We start from the raw sequence: 19617 nt of genomic DNA on the forward strand, positions 1-19617 counted from the left end.
GTTACGAGGTACTGGATCAGGATAATAATACTGATTATCCACATCCTCTAGGGGTTGATAGAAGTTCCGCACAGGTACTTCTACAAGATAAGGTCTATTACCATTCATGGGGGTCCTCTGGCCACGTGTTCTTGGCCGCCCTCTATTGTTCCCTCTCCTGGATGGATATACCCATTCTCCCTGTTGGGATTGTATCTGGGGGTTAGGGACTGAACGATCCCTTGTTTGAGAGGGTGTATGTTCTCTTTTTTGTGATTGTTGATAGACCCTCTTTGGAGGGGCTACTTTGGACAGGGTTTTAACCTTCATAGGAGTGTTTGCAGGGATTTTAGAATTAAAATCATTCAACTGCCTTAAAAACACTTGTTTATTTTTAAAATCAAACATATCTCTGTTATATTTCTTTACTTTTTTCCTCTGAGTGTCTTTATCCACCTTATCTAATTTAAGTTCAGTGTTCACATTAAACTCCTTCACCACAGGAGTAAATTCAGAGTATATCCACTACTCCCAGGAATACCCTCTTAGTTAGTCAAAATGGTAATAATAGGAGGTTATCGGATAACTCTCAAGAGTGGAGTTTTTTTGTCCGATTTCTCAGAGGACTATCGCCGGGTAGAGCCATTTTTAAAGAACATTGGCATATCCTCGCAATGGACAAAACTTTGGGCAGAGTACTACCGAAGGCACCTTCATTTATTTACAGGAAAGCCCCTAATTTCGGGAGTAGGGTTGTAAAGAAAATTTTGGATCCCCCCAATACCTCCTTTTTTGCAGGGAGGAAGGGCTTCTTTGCATGTGGGAGATGCAAGGCCTGTCATGTTGCCCGGACTAATCCTAGGAAGAGGGATATGTTCAATGTACCCGCCATTCAGAAGGAGTTTAAGATCAATAGTCTGATCACATGTGACACGACTCACGTAGTCTACGCACTAATGTGTCCATGTAATCAGATATATATTGGTCGCACGAAACGCACTTTAAAGAAGAGAATAGGAGAACACATAACTAATATTTTAAAAGGGAAAAAAGAGCATAATGTGTCTGCACATTTAAACAATACCACCAAAGGGACCCCAGGGGATTGCATTTTTGGGGAGTAGAAAGAGTTATCCCATCCTGGAGAGGTTCTAATTGGGTGAGAGAACTCTCAAAATGTGAAACTAAATGGATTTGTTTTAACACAAGCTCTTGATCCGAAGGGTTTAAACATAGAGTTGGATCTCAACTGTTTCATTAGTGATGTGTAGTATATGAACGGTTGAGACTCCTTTTTTTTTAGTGATGTGTTTTTTAGTGATGTAGTTTTAGTGATGTGATTTTACAGTGATTTACTCATATTTATTGAATATGGATTGATATATGACAGTCACTTTTACCTGCATTCTCATCATCTTATTACCTTATACGCATTTATATATTGATTTTATGTAAATGTATGTATTTTATGGTGTACTAATGTACTACTAATCCAGCTTCACGTTGTATTTATATAGAGGTCTATATTATTCTAATTTTTAATTTGAAATTTTTTATATATTGAAATTGATGGTCTTAATATGTAGGCATTGAATATTGCACTACAGTTTGTTATGTTTATTCATGTGATTGCATCTGGCTGAGTGGGATGCTACACATGATTTATTAGAGAGGCTAATGTTATGCCTGAATCTAATTATCATTTAATTACCGTTTATAGTTGGGGATATATGTATATGAATCTCGGGCCTCTTTCTACTTATTTATGGAATTTGGCCAGGAACCCCAAATTGTTTATTTTGTATATTTATCCCGTGTCGCCTGACTGGGGTTTAAGTTTACTGTATTATTCAGCATGTTTTTATGCATTAATATGAGCGACCACTAGGTGGTGATCGCATTTAGTGTGGCCATATATAAACTTTACTCAGTTAAATATACCCAGTCAATTGTGCCCAGCAGGAAGTGAAGGGCTAAATGCATAGTCTTGTGGTCTATGTACATATGACTAGGGAGGATGGCCCAAGATTCATTCATGTATGTGAGTGAGCTTACGTTGTCTCACGTTGTCTCAGGCTTTTGATAACGCTCTGTGTGCGTCGCGAAACGCGTCAAGCCGTTCGTCCGAGTACGTACTACGCCCGACTACATCCACCTTCCGACTTACGGGGACACGGGGAGTGAGTACAGCCGTTTGGATTGGCAACCCGTGGGATGATTTTTTTAGGCTTTTGAAACCTTTGCCATATCGTAAGTGTATCTTGTATTGTGTGCATCGAATAAAGTGGTTACATACTTCACGATGCCAGCATCTCTTTCCATTTTTTTGAGCAATACCTGGATGATATGATCTACAGTAAAGCTGATTGAGTTGATGGTCCAATAAGGCTCGTCCTATCTAAGGATATTCTGAAAGCGGTGTATTATTTGGCTTCTGGTGAGTAGGGGTCCAGGAGGGGAGCAGCTACTCATGTAGAGAGAGCACCGGTACTTGTTTTACGAGCACGCAGCACTTTGGACTTATGTTTTGCACAAAGACTGTCACTATTTAAGCACGTCTTTCATTGAAAGACTTTATTCACATTCATTATTTTCACGTGTATAAAATTTGTATTTATTTAATTTTTATATTGATTGATATATTTTTATATATTGATTGGGATTTATGATATAGGAATGTGTATTTCAAGTTGAGCACTAGCACTTTACACAGATTATTTATACACTATATTTATTGAGATTTATTTATGAGTTTGCTTTGTTAGCAACGCAGGTATACTTTTGCACTATACACTTTATAAAGGTACACCACCTTTTATACCAGCAGCAGCCCACTATACAGTGGTATCAGAATAATTGTAATCCTCAGCGCTAGCCTATAATCCTTGTTGTTACACACCGCCATTGACGTGTGATGGGAGGCGGGCCGTGAGTCTCCTATTTAGATGGACATGCCGTGCCGTTTAGCCATGCCCCCGTGACGAAGTCGGAAATGACTAAACGCGTCGGGGCGTGGCTTTACGGCGTCCACAACTTGTAATCTAAGGAAGGGAGAGGGTCGTCTGGAGAACACTGGAGATCGCCCAGTCGGGTTTGCACCGCGGACGACTTTCAGGTGACCAGAGCCCTCATCCCTACAGATAGAGTCATGTGTATTTATGCTGTTAAAATGTGAGTGTGATATTTGAAGGTTTGAATAAATTTGTTTTTTTAAACGGTATCACACTATGGAAGTGCTTTCTGTTTTATCTTCCACATATATTATATGAGAGGAGTGTCTACAGCACAGGACAGTGATCTGGATGAAGTGTGTCTTTTATTGTCTAATTCTGTGGTAGCCTAGTCCATGAGAGTGGATAGGCACTGATTTCCGGTGAGTTTGCATTTTAGACATTCATCCCGTCACTGAAGGTGGTGGCAATCAATGGTGATCCTTTAATTTACATCAGTGATCCTGCATGTTTGCACCCTGCACTTTGGACTCCTCATGTTTGCACCTTATATGCTCTATGCACTTTAGTAATGGACTTTATGGACTTTTATGGATGTCAATTCATGTGATTTTATTCAGTGATTTCATATTTATGCATCTTATTAAGATTTTGAGTGATCACATTGGATTGGCAGTGTGATTGAGTGGGAGGTTATCACCATCCCTGTGCTACTAAAATTCCAGTCAAAGAGCAGTTCTTTGTTGGTGAATTTTATTTTTTTTATATTTATACCCATTTAAGTAGCAGCAATATATTTATTTATATACCATCTTTGGTTTCTGGTTATCCTGAAGCGCAGCGGATCACAATATTAACTTTTTATTTAGTTTTATCTTTGTGATAATTTTATTAATTTTGTGTATATCTAGTTTACATGTATTTGCTCAAAACGTCTGCCATCGGGTTAGTGTTTACTCCCCTGGTGTCATGGTTCTCGCCGTGTATTACAGACGACCAGGCGTGGCCACCGTTAAGTACCTGACATGGGATTTGAACCTGTGTACTTTGACATTCTGTCCTGTTATCCTGTCTCTGAGCCACACTTCAGCTCTTATGAATCCAGTCTTGTTAATCTGGTATTGCCTGCAGCACTAGGGGGCTGGACTTCACCTGAGTGTGCTCTTGTCTCTCATTGTCCACCTGAACCTAATTCCTCAATTAAGCAAGCTATAAAACACTGCCTCTCGGTTAGAGCAGTGTCAGTTCATTGCTGATCTTTGTTCCAGATAGTTCCTGCTTGACAGACTGTGTTCCTGTGTTCTTGTTTCCTGAGTGCGTGTTCCAGACTGACTCTGGCTTTCATCCTTACCTTCGCTCCTTGTTGTTGCTGCGACCTTATCTTCCTCCCATCTCCTGATCCTTATCCAGACTCGTTTCATCCAGTGACTACTTTTATTCCTGGACTTCCCTTCCCATTGTATTCCTGCCTGTCCTGCTTATTGGAGCACCTTCCCTGCCAAGCCCCTGTGCACAGATTCACAGCCCAGGTGGCTTTCTTACCTGGTCACCTTGGACTGTGGATATCTGCAAGGGTGAGCGTACATCTCTGCGTTACAGACTCCAACAAAGGGAATAAACTATGCAATTATCATTTTCCTTCCCTCCCTCAATATTCATGGAGAGGTGGAAAAAGATGTGATTGCCCAGTGATCATCTGTCATCTAATCATGATATGTATTTAAAACATATCATGTTTTTGCGGTCTGTTGTTATAGTAATTGTGGCTAAGACAGGGAGTCAGACATCCCTTGCGCAGACTTTACATCAGCTCCAGCATCCTGCTTCTCACCACACCCCCCTCTCTCATTGTTTGTAAGTGTAATATTTTATTGGTTTTCATTATTAAATCTTTCTCGCAGTACTGCACTATGAGATGTGCACTCTTTTTTTCTTTGGTCCTATACTACACTATATCTTTTACACAACAAAAGTGAAGTACCAGAGAAACTTGAACAGGAAACTTGAACAGCATTTGTCTCAAGAAATCAACACATTTGGCAAAATACCGAGTGTATTGCGCACAGACAACGAAATTGAATATACAGGTGATAACACACAGGCAGTTCTCAAAAAGCATGACATAATATTTCAAACTACTATACAACCCCGAACAAAATGGGGTTTCAGAAAGAATGAACCGTACTCTATGTGAAATTGGAAGAACCATGCTGTTTGATACAGATATGCCAACCACATACTGAGGTGAGGCAATTATGACCACATGCTATCTCCAAAATCGACTACCAGGAAAATCAATTGAAAAAAACTCCATATGAACTGTGGAATAGAAGGGCCCTGAATTTAAAGCATCTAAATATTTGGGAAGCAAAGCCTATGTGCACATCCCAAAAGAAAAATATACAAAATGGGATGTGAAGGTATTACAAGTAGGGTAAAATGGAGTAAAAAAGAGTAATTGCCAAAGAAACTTCAGTGTGTTAAAAATTTCATAAACTTACATAAACACTTCAAACTGAGGGAAACTCCACATGAAGATAAGCAACAAAGTGGCACAAAAATAGAAAGCAACAAAGGCAATCCAAATACTGTAAAAGAAGAAACCAGGCCACAAGAGGCTTCAATCAGGAAAGCAATCAGAAGCAATAAAGGCATGCCAGCCAAATGCCTGTCCTGTGTTGCTTGTGTAAATTTAAAACCAGAGTCAGATTCATGGGATGAGATGCAGAGTTCCAACCCATGAGAAACAAAAGTGGACAAAAAGCTTTGACAAAACCACTTACAACAAACAGATTAACACAACTGAGATCTGAAATGAAACTGATATAAGAAATAGTTATTGAGTGGGATTGTTGGAATACAGAATTACATTTTGTGCAACAACTACTGTACATCAGTATTTAGTAGATGGCAGTGTTTATAAGTTTGCAGCTGCATCTATGGTATGTTCTATGTCTTTTCCTAAATAAATTTCCCTGTTTCCTGTCTGCAGTTAAGCAGCAAAGTGGTGAACTGTGCATAGTCTGTTCTGTAGGGCTATATACAGAATTTTAACAGAAATTATCCACAAATCAGATGAATCTGCAAGCAAATATTCAAATAATCACAAATGAGAAAACCAGACTAAAAAAAAAAAAAAAGAGACTCAGATTGGATCACTACCATTAAAGAGGTAATTACAGATAAAAATAAATAGCAAATAGTATAACAGAAGTTGCTGTGCCTGTTCAGACATTAATGTTAGAAGCCTATTATTATTAGATATTAATGTTATTATCAAAATTTCTTAGTTGGAATTTTAATTTGAAATACTATTTACATTTTTTTATTTAACTTTTGTATAACTGCTCTTGGTAGTTTTGCTATTGTGATGTAATTTAAAAAACAAAATAATAAAGAAAAAATCTATTTAGTAAGTTTTAAAAAGTTTATTCAGAAAATGGCACTCACAGCTTAGTGTACTTTATTATTTTCAGTGGAAAGAATTTTATCAAAGTATCTGAATGGGACCCCCTTTTCCTCCATTTGCTGCAATTTCTCAGCTTTTCAAAGTATCTCCATGGTACATTTAGCAGTTCTTCATGATACTCTTAAAATTGCTGAAAATTGCAGCAAAATAAGAGTAAAGGAGTATTTCAAGGCAACACGTTGTACTGGAATATGCTTTTTAGTTGTGGGCAATAATTCAGAAAAATGATATTGGAGAAACGACTAAGTGCAGAGAAGGGCAACCAAACTGATAAAAGGCAAGGAAGACCTGAGTTACGAGGAAAGATTAGCTGAACTGAATTTGTCTCTTTAGAAGAATCAAACAAGGTGGGATATGATCACGATGTATAAATACATACTGTAAGTGGTCCATATAGTGAACTTGGTGTAGAGCTTTAAGAACTAGTTTTGGCCAGCACAGTATACACTTTCAAAAAAGAGCTGCATGCATTCTAAAATGCACAAAATATAACTGGGTATTAACATTTAAAGGTAATAACACCAGATATTATTCATCGAGTGAATTTCTAATTGCCCTCAGGGAACCAAGGAGGTTTTTTTTTTTTTTTTTTTTTCTTTTTTACTGCTGGAGCAAATTGGACATTGCTTTACGGGGAAAGAGGGTTGCTTTCCTCTGAATCAACTGTGAGTATAAGGTTCTGTACATATAGTTTTTCTATTCATCTGTTTTTTCTATTGGTCTAAATAGATAGACCAGTATCTTTTTCAACCTGACTAATTTAGTAACTATAAAACACATTGATTTTAAGCTTTCCTATATTAGGCTTGTTTATAAATAAACACAATATATTAATAATAAATAATAATAATAATAATAATAATAATAATAATAATAAATTTAAAGAAAAATCTACCTATCTTTAGTTACAGCTGATTGGTTACAGAAATAGCAGTCTTGACATTATTTTAAACCCTTTAGGGAGGCCCAACCTACAGCCATATCTCTCATTGCCAGTGGATGTGGTTTGATGGTAATTGGCTATTGCTTCTATCTGCGAACCCCAGTCAATACAGCTCAGATTCCTTCTTGCATTGTTCAAAGCAAATACTCATCAGCTTTTTTCAGCTGTACCTTCCAAATTTGGAGATCACTCAAAAAGCTCAATAGAAGACTTTTGCTGACTGCATATAACCACTGCTGAATACATCTCTGTGTTCAAACTAACAGTTACCCTGGGAATTCTATTTTTTGTTGTGGTGCAGTCTAAGCTTTTAACATTAATTTTATAAATTATCATCAGCATTACACAAGTACCTTAAATCTGAACTCCAGGCAGGTATAAAAGACACAAATTAAATGTATCTGTAAAAAAGTGCCAGTACCTTATGTGATAATAGGGTGTGTTTAGCTCATCAGTAGATGCATTTTAGTGAAGTCCTTGACAGTCTGAACTGTGTTTTTCAAAAGGAACTTTTCTTGTGAAAGGATAAAATAAAGCTTATTTTTCAGGGTGCCTATGCAGGGGTTTTTTTTTTAGCATTTATTACAGCACATTGCTGGGCGGGCCCAACCCTGGCCTTTGGATAGGGTGCTCCTAGCACCCCAGAATTTCTCACTCTTCTAAGATATACAACTCCCCCACAGTCCCTCACTCACTAGTTGCCTCAGCTCTTTCAGTACTGTTGACTCACTCAGCTGTCCCACTTTTCCCAGTCCTGGGGTAGGGGAATCTTTCTAACACCGAGTCTTGTTTCCCAAGGAGATCACATCTCTTGGCTGGAACACCTCCATATTACAACAAGGGCTTTGTGTCCAGATGGGAGCTTTGAATTATGGTCAGGCCTGGCTTATAACAAATCTGCACACTTACACACTCACAAGGCTTGCAGGTCTCCAGCTAGACCCAGACACAGGAATGAAGGCTTGCAGGTCTCCAGCTAGACCCAGACACAGGAATGAAGGCTTTTTCTCCCCCAGGACACTTTGAAGCCTCCAAGCTCCAGACCCTGGTCTGGGATTACAAAACCCAGAGAAAGGTGTACAAACAGTTTTCTCCACTCATAACAAGTACTCTGGAGCTTCTCAAACTGTAGCTTTGAGAATTGTGTCATGTCCACATTGATTTAACCATTTAACAATTGACCTAGCACTGCCACACTGAATTTGGCTTAGTATCAACCTCTGGTGTTTCCCTGTACAGCAGAGCACATAGAGGAAAGGGGATATGGAACAAGAAGCCAGCCAGTTATACTGCATTGCTCATGTGTTAGCAAAGAACATACTGATAGGAGGAGGAGACAGACCTATAAGTGCCGAACAGTGCTGGATAGACAGAAATACAAATCTTTTGGAAGATAAACTGCTTCCATATATGTATTTCATATGTGTATCTAAATTCAGCTTTAATCTAAATTCAATGTAATTTCTAAAAGAGTAAGCACACCTCTTAACAAAGTCATTAGTAGGCATATATTTCTGAATCCTGTTTGTGTAACTTTCTCCACATCCTTCATTACCCATCACATTTAAACTGTTTAAGTTTAAAGTTACAATGTTGCCTGTGAATAATCCTTTTAGATTATGCTGTCATTGTGGAAGAAGCAGCAAAATGGTTGTTCCAGCATTACCAGCAGGTGAGTCTCAGGATCACTGCAGCAGTAAAAAAAAAACTGATTGCAGGTAATTTCACTAAAGGAACTGAAAATATAATTGTATGACTTTTGAATAGAAATATAATCTTATTAAAGTAAAAAAGTAACCCCCCCCCCCAGCTCCCCTAACCTCCCTAAAAGCTTCAGCTATGTCAACCCACCAGTTCTGTACTTGCCTTGTTAGGCAGAATTCCAGCGTTTCCCATTACTGTGAGCTAACAAGTCTTCTCAAACTCCAATTAGCTGCAAAGTAATGATTCTTCTTACACTCCTAGCTCCTAGCTGTTTCCATCAGCTGCAAGATGACAAATCTTCTTAGACTTCTAGCTGTTCCTGTCAGCTACAGAGTACCAAGTCTGGCCACACACTGCCTAGCTGGATTGGTTCTCAGTGCAGGGGACACCTTATTTAAACATTTTCAGCCTGTGACTCTGTGATAGCATCAGCTTCTTGGCTTCCTGACTGCTTCTTGCCTGACAAAAATCTGTTATTATCTTAAATTCCCCTGTTTGCCCTGTACTCAGATTACACTTTGGATTTCTGGCTGAACTTGCCCTTTGATACTGGACTACGCTTGTTTGATACCTCCCCTGACTCCGGTGTAGTCTAGGAGCCGCAAGTAGAATGGGATCTGCCACCCTGCACAGTCAAGCACACTGAATTTTCACAGTCATTACAGAGTCAGGGAACAGTCCGCAAATTTTTGTTTTGTTTTGTTATTTATTGAGGGATATAAATTGGATAGCAATGGAGATCATGGGATGCCCAATTAACTTCAAACAAACTTCAGGGACAGTCTTTATATACAGCTTCTTTTCTTCCTCCAGCACACACTTGCTTGCAGAATTCTGCTATGTCACCCAGTAGTAATTTTTGTAGCAAAGGCCCATTACAGGCAGGGACACGCAGCCCCTATACTTGTAGAACAGATCGAGTGACACAGCTCACACTTTTCCAGCACTTCCTCTCCATGATCACTGCTCACAGTACCACCTCTTCAGGCTTTGCCAGCCCTCCTGGCTGCAGCAGCCCCTTTCACTAGCCCTCCAGGCTAACTTCTCCCATAATCCTCCAGACTGACACTCACCAGCCCACTCAAGTGACTCAGAGGAGATCTCCTGGACATATTGACCTGCTCCTGCTGCCCTCTCCTTGCTCCTGTGCCTCCAGGAAGGGTTTCTTCCATGTGTTTTAGGGGGAAACTCCTAGCACCTGAGCCCCAGGCCCGAAGTCACCCCCCCCCCCTACAAGACCTCAAAGGCCACTGACAGCGTCGTCAGCACTCTATCTCCATCTTTCACCTGAATGCCCCTGCTGGCATGACTCATGTCTTATTTATGAGGTGACCTGCCCTCTTCCAGATCTTTTTTGCTGGGGATTGGTCAAGGACCTCATAATTATGCATGACAGCCCCTGCTTACTCCCACCCTCCAGCTCTAGATCTTTCTACCAACTTCAAGACCAGGGGGAAGGGCCAGAGAGAGCTGCCAGATGATTCATCCAGCCCCTGAGTCACTAATCCTTTACCCAGATGCACAACCCAGGCCTGGCCCTCAGCCAAGTCAATTTGCCTACACTAACAACTAGAGCTGGGCGAACGGATTGGGCTGAGCAAAAGTTCGACTGGAACATCACCTGTTTGCCCATTCAGTAAACACCTTGCCCCCCCCCCCACCTATTCTAGGCCTGCCAGACTGCATGCTCGGATAATGGTCTAGAATGGATGTTGTTTTTTTATGCATTTGTTTCCATTTAGAAATGTAATTTTTGCTGCAGCATGTTCTATACATGCTACAGCTGTGCCACTTTACAGGCTGGCTAAGGGGACCCCCTAGGAACTATATTTAAAGAATTTTTTCATTTTTATTGTTGCACTTTTAGTATCATTAAAATCACTGCTTCTGTAAAAACTATCTTTAAAAAAAAAAAAAAAAATTGCATTGATACATAGTACCTAGACCACCATACCCTTTTTATGTCCAATTACTTGCATATAAGCCTTCAAAATGGGGACTTTTGATTTTCCAAGTTCAGGTCGCATAGACTTTAATAGGGTTCGCCATTCGAGTCAGAACTTTTTCTCTGTTCTGGAGTTCTGGTGTGAACTTAATATGGAGGTGTTCAGCCCATCTCTATTAACAACTAAACATATTTACACTAGCTAAAGGGTGCTACACCGGAATTGTCTATTGAATTATGTTTTTTGGCAATCTACCCTGACCTCAGAACTGTTTTTGGACTATGCTTGCTCACTACCTGCCATGATGTTGGATTGTTCCAGGATTACACTACCAACTGCTGTCTACTGTCTGACTAGCAGGGCCACCAATAGGGGGGACCACTGCTCCTCCTGTAGGGGGCTCAAGCACACAGGGGGGCCCAGACAGGGAAGAGGATCCATGTGGTTTGGCAATTACCAAACAATTCCCTTTGTGTCTCTCCCTCCAGCAGCTGAAAGCTGGTTTCTCTACCGCCTGGCTTTCAGCTGCTGGAGGGAGAGACATAAAGGGCACTGTTTCAGTAATTGCCACACTGCACCGATCCACATCCCTGTCTAGGCCACATATGATCCCCCTCCCCCCGTGTGTGTCTTGGCGCCCTAGCACTGGCGGCTTTTCTATCCTACTGGGCGCTGCAGAAAAACAGGTGGATGTGTATGGACTGAGAGTGTAGGAATGCAAAGGCACCTCTGGGAACTGCCCAGGTGCATGAAGGGGCCTTGAAGTTTCTTTCCGCAGTTTCCTGCCAACAATTTACACCGCTTTGGTCAGCTCTTTTGCTGTTTCTCATATGTACAGCTGTCTTAATGGCTCTCTCCCTCCCCGGCATCTTCCTCCCCACCACAGCCACTATCCCTTTCATCCTCACACAGACCCATCTCTGCCTATCACATTGCCTCTATCTCAGATTGTTGTTAACCATTGGTCTCTTCTCCCAACCAGCCAGTTAACCAATATCTAGCAGCCCCGCTAATTTACAGCCTCTTCTCCCTAGCCGGCTGGAATTCTCTTTCTGACACTTTCCCATCAATAGTCCCTCCAGTTCATTTTGCCTCACCCCCCCCCCTCTCTTCATCTTCACACAGGTGTGTGTCCCAGCATACACAAACACTGCAAATGGCTAGAATCCCCCACCCTGCACACCCCCAACACTGAATCTTTGCTAGTCAATGGAGATCACTCCCTCTCCCCCTCCCTGCCAGCTAGCCCATTTGCTTTAACTATACTATGGCTATTCCTCACCAGCTGACAGCATTTCCTATCCCCATTGCTTTCCAGTCCCCTTGATCCTCATCTATTTGCCTCTGCTCCCCCCTTCCTCATACCTCCTTTTTTATCCCACATACAGACGGGGATCCCCCAGTTTCACTCCAGTTCTTCTCATCCCATCCTTCATCTCCTGCCCACTCCTCCCTTTTTCCCCTCTTCTCCTTCTCCCCTACCCCATGTTTCCCAGCCTAAGAAAAACACTGAGGCAGAACATCTTACTACGCTGCAGCTTATGTGGGTGGGATGTGTACAGTGGCGGAGCCAGAGGGCTAGCTGGGGTGCCAATTGCCACCCCAGACAAAGTCCTTGCCACCCCTGTTGCCACCCCGCTCACGCTCGTTGAAAATATACAGAACGAGTGGGCGGCGCGCGCCCCTGCAGCTAGTTCTCGAGATGAGGAGGAGATGAGCCGAATGACTGACTGTGATTCTCTTGTCTGAGCGCGGTGAGCAGCAGCAGCGGGCGGTACCGTGAGCTGCTGCACAGCTAACCAATCACGCGTGCCTGCACATCTGATTGGTTCGCTGTGCCGCTACTCACGACGTGATTGGTTCGCCTGTGTGTGTGTGAGAACTAGCTGCGGGCCGGCATGTCACATGGTGGGATGGATGTGACTGTCAGGCTGTCATGTGTTCTTCTTCTTCACTTCTTCTACCTGTAACCGTTACCACCTTAGGTAAGTCTCTCTAGGGGTGGTCTCTGCATTATGCATGAACTCTTCTAATAGATTAGTAAGTTGAAATGGTTGAGAAAGTCTGTCCTTTGGAGATACAGGAGCACTTTAATGCAGCCACATTACTGGAATCAAGCAGTTAAAGACAAGTGAGAAGGAAAGCTCATCTTAAGTCAACTCTAGGACTAGGAGTCACCTAAGAGAGCAAGTTTATCTTGGTTCATTGTATATTGTAGATGCTTAAGTTGGAGTGCTTTTCAGTGTTCTGTGAGGGATACAGGCTTCAGGAGGTCATGTATTTTCTAAACAATTTTATTCCAGTGTTGGGCTATTTCAGGGCCTGAAAGTTGAAGCTTACGTTCAGGGGGGACCCTTCTTTTGGTTATGGGAGATGATGGGCATGGGAAGGAAAAGTAATAGGAACATGCGTCACCTCACACTTCCCAGCTCATGGTTCTGAGCACCTCCACCATAAGCCCCCCCCCCCCAATTTCAATGAAAAGACCCCCCAGTCTCAGGTACCACTGGGCCAGCAGATAAGGGCATTAAAAAGTTAATTGGAAAGAGGGGGTAGGGTGTGGTGCTGTCTGTTTACTAATTTAGATGAATAATGGAGTGTCAATTCTATAAATGCTATCAATATATGGTAAAGAATAATAAATATGGTATATAAAATGTGATATATAAAAAATGTGGACAGTAAATCAAAGTGACATGTGCATATGCGTCCCTGTAAGGTGACGTGTGCTGCAATGTTAATGAAAATGGAAGTATTGGTAAACGGTACCAATATGCTGAATTTGATAGTCCAGACAAATACAAGTGTGATAATATATACTCAACAATTGATAAAAATTAATATATAAAAAATTATTAGCACGAATTAATAAACGTAGATAAATATAAGTGCAACCCCCCAAAATAATACCTTGCCACCTCTTTGCCACCCCTGTTTTAAAAGTCTAGCTCCGCCACTGGATGTGTAGTGTGGCAATACCTGCTGACCCTCCTCTCCTATTCAGCACGTGTGATTAGCGCAGTACACATCCGTACCACACAAGCAGAAGCAGTATGCCCTACCTTGGGGTTCTTCCTTAACCACTGCAAAGCATTGGAAGAGAAACCAGAAACTCTGGAGGGGAAAGAAGAGGGGGAGATGTCATTCCAGTTGTAGATTAAGCCCAGTGACAGCCTGCAAAAATAAGGAGGATCTGTGACAGCTTCCCTGTGCAGCTCTGCTTGAGAAAATCATATCTGTATTATACATTACTGCCCCTTTACTGTATCCTCCTTCCCCCTGTACTGTGTCCACTTACCCTCCCCCTGTACTGTGCCCTCCTGCCCCCCTATATACTGTACCATCCAGCCCCCAGTGTACTGTGCCCTCCTGCCCCCCTGCTGTTCCCCCCTGTACTGTACCCTCCTAACCACTGTACTGTGCCCTCCTGCCCCTCCCCCCTGTGTAGTGTACCCTCTTGCCCCCCCCCCCCCCATACGGCACCCTCCTGTTCCCCCATAATTGTGTAGGTTATGCTGTGTTTGTGCCTGTTAATAATGATTTTCGTGTTTTTGTTCCGATAATAATGTTTTGATTTTTTTTTTGGGGGGGGGGGAGCTGTCAGGTAGGCTGTATGGGGCCAAGTGATTTCTAACAGCAGCCCTGCTTACCAGCCTCGGGACTACAGGTACCCTTCCTCGTCTCAATTGTTCATTATTTGTGCCATCTGGCCAGGAACTATGGTGTCATTTTCTATAATCTGGGGCATACAAGGTCAAGTAGACCTCCTTGCTTTAAGAAAACAGGGGCTGCTATAGGCAGAAGAAACACCAGCAAGCTGCAGCTCCTGACCTAAATATTGAACTGTGCATTACATACATTCTCTGACACCAGTGGCCTCCTACCCTGTATAAAGCCCAGCTGATAAAATTCCTGTCCCATAGATTTGCTCCTGCAATACAGATACGTCTCATTAGTCTATGGGATATAAGTATACAGGTACGAGTAACCCAGCACTAAATTCTCATTACCCAGCCTGCAGTATGGACCTGCAAGGGAGGGGAAGGGTTGATATAGCTGAGTGTGACACTAGGGAGGGGGGCTGGAGAGACATCACTCTACCGACAAAGTGTTGTATAGTCAAAGCTATGGTATTCCCAATGGTAACCTATGGCTGTGAAAGATGTACTTTAAGAAAGGCTGAATGACGAAGAATTGATGCTTTGAACTATAGTGTTGGAGAAGACTCTTGAAAGTCCCTTGGATGGCAAGACGATCAAACCAGTCAATCCTGAAAGAAATCAATCTTGAATATTCACTGGAAGAGCAGATCCAGAAGCTGAAACTCAAATACTTTGGCCACCTAATGCGAAGAGAGGACTCATTGGAAAAGACCCTGATGCTGGGAAACTGGGAAGGAAAAAGAAGAAGCGGACGACAGAAAACAAGATGGATAGATAGCATCACCAAAACAATGAACATGAAGTTAAGCAAGCTCCGAGAGACAGTGGACAGAATAGCCTGGTGCGCTATGGTACGAAGAGTCGGACCTGATTAAATGACTGAACAACAACAACAACCAGCGCACTACAGCAAAACCTTCTTTGATCATTACAGCAGCTGGAAACAAACTGCAACCCTCAACAGAAGAAAATCAACTATACATTCAAACCAGTGACTATAGACCAATGTTGTACTCAGTGTTGTTCTCAAAATTAAGTGTTCCCTCAATGCATTCCTCAATATATTTTATGTCCAATAAAGTACTTATACAAATAGTATATAAAAACCATGAATGTCTCCTTACATACATAGTTACATAGTAGGTGAGGTTGAATAAAGACAATAGTCCATCCAGTTTAACCTGTGTAGGTGTGTGTGGCTGTAATCATCTCACATAGCCCTGAATGTTCTGATCCTTGAGATGTAAGTCTAAGAGTCTTTTGAAAGCCACCATACTTCCCGCAGAAACCACCTCTTGTGGTAGAGAATTCCACAATCTTGTAGCCCTAACAGTAAAGAACCCCCCACGTTGCCTGAGGTTAAAACGTTTCTCCTCTAATCGCAATGTATGCCCTCAAGTCCTCGTGCATTCCCTTCGACTGAATAGCTTTTTTTCTAATCTTAGATCCCCATTGAGATATTTATAAATTGCTATCATGTCCCCCCTCAGGCGTCTCTTCTCCAGGGAGAATAAATCAAGCGATTGCAGACGCTCTTCATAATTAAGGTCCTCCAATCCCCTAATCAGTTTAGTTGCCCTTCTCTGGACTCTCTCCAGCTCCAACACGTCCCTCCTGAGGACTGGCGACCAGAACTGGACAGAATACTCCAGATGCAGTCAGACCAGAGTTTTATAGAGTGGAAGGATTATAGTCTTATCTCTGGAATACATCCCTTTCTTTATGCATGCTAATATTCTGCTGGCTTTGGCAGCTGCCGCTTGACATTGCATGCTATTGCCTAATCTATCATCAACCAAGACTCCCAGATCTTTCTCCATTTTTGATTCCCCCAAGGGTTCCCCTCCTAACGTGTATTGTGCTTTTAAGTTTTTAGTCCCCAAGTGCAAAACCTTACACTTCTCCACATTAAACCTCATTTGCCATGTCGTTGCCCACACCGTTATTTTGTCCAGGTCATTCTGTAGGATATCTGCTTCATGCTGTACAGTTATTGCCCTGGCCAATTTAGTGTCATCTGCAAAAACTGATATTGAACTACTGATCCCGTCCTCAGTGCTGTTTATGAATAAATTGAACAAGGTTGGTCCCAGGACAGAGCCCTGGGGGACCCCGCTTACTACCTCAGACCAGTCTGAGTATGCACTGTTTACTACCACCCTTTGGACACGCCCTCTTAGCCAGTTCTGTATCAAAGAGCAAACCCTGCTGTCGATACCTGCAGACCTTATTTTATAAATTAAGCGCTTGTGGGGAACTGTATCAAACGCCTTTCAAAAATCCAGGTACACCACATCCACTGGTCTGCCCTTATCTAGCTCACAGCTCACCTCCTCGTAGAATGTTAAGAGATTGGTTTGACAAGAACGCCCATTTGTAAACCCGTGCTGATTACTGCTGATGATGTTATTGTCTTTAGCAAACTCTACGATATAGTCCCTTATCATCCCCTCCAGAAGTTTACATACTATCGATGTCAAACTGACAGGCCTATAATTTCCCGGGATATGCCTCTGCCCCTTTTTGAAAATCGAAATCACATTAGCTTTCCTCCAATCCCCTGGTAAATCTCCTGTCCTAATACTGTCAGCAAAGATTAGGAACAGTGGTCTAGATATAACCTTACTGAGTTCTTTGAGTACTCTCGGATGTACGCCATCCGGGCCTGGTGATTTGTTTGTGTTAAGTTTATCCAGCCTTTCCCTGATTTCACCCTCTGTTAGCCATAGTGGCAAGTCCTGTGTATTACTACTAACCATACAGTCATGGTCAATGTACCCCTCCTTTTCCTGCGTAAAGACTGACGAGAAAAAAGCATTCAGCACGGTTGCTTTTTCAGTGTCCTCTGTAACCATCCTCCCATCATTGTTAATTATGTGTGCAATATGCTTTGCCCTAGTTTTTTTGCTGTTGATATATTTAAAGAATTTCTTTGGGTTTTTTTTACTATCCTCCGCTATTTGTCTCTCAAAGTTGATTTTAGCCATCTTGATTTAGTGTTTACTTTTCTTATTTGCCTCCTTGTATTGCTCGAAAGCCGATACTGTGCCCTCTGCTTTATATTTCCTGAAGGCCAATTTTTTTCCCCTAATAAGTTTTTTAACGCTACGGTTTAGCCAGCCAGGTTTGGCTTTGTCTCTTCTAAATTTATTTACCATAGGAATGCACTGCAAGATGCATTTGCTTAATATGTTCCTAAAGCATTCCCATTTTTCCTCTGTGGTCAGTGATCCCAGGGTTTGGTCCCAGTTTACCCTTTCCATCAATGAGTACAATTTTGGAAAGTTTGCCCTTCTGAAGTTTAGGGTTCTTATGTTCCCCACTTGCCTTGTTATATTGTTATTTACACTAAATGTGATCATCCTGTGATCGCTAGAGCCCAGGTTGTCCTGGACTTCTACCTCCGAGATTAGGTCTGGGTCATTAGTGATCAATAGATCCAGGACTGCGTTTTCTCTAGTAGGCAAATCCACCAGCTGTGACATGTAGTTGTCCTGTAAGGTCTCCGTGAATAGACGGGCCTTCTGTGAGTGTGTAGTCCCCTCTTCCCAGTCAATGTCGGGATAATTGAAGTCCCCCAATATAATGACTGATCCCAGTTTTGCCACTTTACCCAGTAGTGCTAAAAATTCCAGCGCTACCTCCTCCTCTTGTTTAGGTGGCCTATAGCAAACCCCCACAATTACTTTTCCCTTTTCTCCTTCCCTATGGAGTTCTACCCACACAGATTCTAAATCCATGCTCATCCCATCCGTAATTTCACTCCTCTCTATCACCTTTACATTGTTCTTGACATAGAGACATACCCCTCCCCCTCTTTTTCCTACCCTGTCCTTCCGGTACACCGAATACCCCTGGATATTGGCCAGCCAGTCATGTGGTGAGGGGTCAAACCAAGTCTCCGTTATTCCCACAAGGTCTATGTCATCCTCATGTACTAACATTTCCAACTCATCCATTTTATTAGCTAGGCTCCTTGCATTAGCATATACCCCTCTTAGTTTTACGGAAGTTAAGCGTGATTGGCGGTTATGTTTATTCCTGTTTGGTCTGAGATTTTCCCGCACAGACCTGCCAATTGACGTTATGGACCTACTGTCGCTGCTGACCCTACAACTGCCTTCAGTCCTTTGCTCCCTCCTGACTGACTCTACTTCTGAGCCCTCCCCCCCGTCTCCTAGTTTAAAAGCCCCTCCAACTTGGTGGCTATCTTTCTCCCCAAAAGAGCTGTACCGTCATGTTCTCTTGAGTTTTGTATACATATGTTGGAGTCCCAATTTGCAAGCTAATCCTTTCTACTCAAAGTTATATTCTCGAAAAGAAAAGAAAAGAAAAGAAAAGAAAAGAAAAGAAAAGAAAAGAAAAGAAAAGAAAAGAAAAGAAAAGAAAAGAAAAGAAAAGAAAAGAAAAGAAAAGAAAATATATTATGTAGTATGTTCCACTTCAAAATAATCTTCAAAATGCTATTTATTGTGCTCACATTAAGCAATCCAAAAGGGTGTTGCAACACACTTATTTTAATAGCATTTTGAGGATTATTTTAAAGTGGAACATACTACACTATATATTTTTTTTTTTTTATTTGAGAATATTAATTTGAGAAGAAAGGATCAGCTTGCCAATTGGGACTACACCATATGAATAAAAAACTCAAAAGAACAAGAGACATTAGGGATTTTTGATATATGTATTGGACATAGGGATGAGCTTTGAGTTCGAATCGAGGCTACATTCAACTCGAACATCGATCGTTCGTCGAATGACGAACAAATGTGCTTCTTCGCAGGAAATTTGAGTTTCCCATAATGCACTGCACACGCGCCACGCGTGCAGTGTGTTATGTGATTAGCAAAAGCATGCACCCTGACCTCATGCTTTGACCAATCAAATGATCTCTGCTATGATTGGACTAAAGGCAGGCTCCCTTTAGCCAATCATGGCTCAGGGACCAAGTACACGCCCC

Source organism: Pelophylax lessonae, assembly GCF_965119305.1.
Source record: "Pelophylax lessonae genome assembly, chromosome: 8".
In the NCBI taxonomy this organism is placed as follows: Eukaryota; Metazoa; Chordata; class Amphibia; order Anura; family Ranidae; genus Pelophylax; species Pelophylax lessonae.